Genomic DNA, 401 nt, shown 5'->3' on the forward strand with positions numbered 1-401 from the left:
CGCCCTGCTGGCCACGCGGCTTTGGGCGTAGCCCAGGACATGGTTGGCTTCTGGGCTGCGAGCGCACGTTGCCGGCTCATGTCCAGCTTTTTGTACCCCAGTACCTCCACGTCCTTCTCCATGGGGCTGCCCTCCAACATTTCATCCCCCAGCCGGTGCTGGTACCGGGGGCTGTCCTGACCCAGGGGCAGGACCCTGCACTTGGCCGTGTTGAACCTCACGAGGTTTGCATGAGCTCCCCTCTCCAGCCTGTCACAGTCCCTCTGGATGGGTCCCATCCCTCCAGAGCATCAGCCACCCCACTCCGCTTGCCGCCGTCCGCAAACCGGCTGAGGGTGCCCTCCATCCCGCTGTCCGTGTCCCCAGCAAAGTTGTTCAATAGTACCGGTCCCAGTACGGAC

The sequence above is a fragment of the Phaethon lepturus genome, unplaced genomic scaffold, assembly GCF_000687285.1.
Source record: "Phaethon lepturus isolate BGI_N335 unplaced genomic scaffold, ASM68728v1 scaffold26669, whole genome shotgun sequence".
Taxonomy (NCBI): domain Eukaryota; kingdom Metazoa; phylum Chordata; class Aves; order Phaethontiformes; family Phaethontidae; genus Phaethon; species Phaethon lepturus.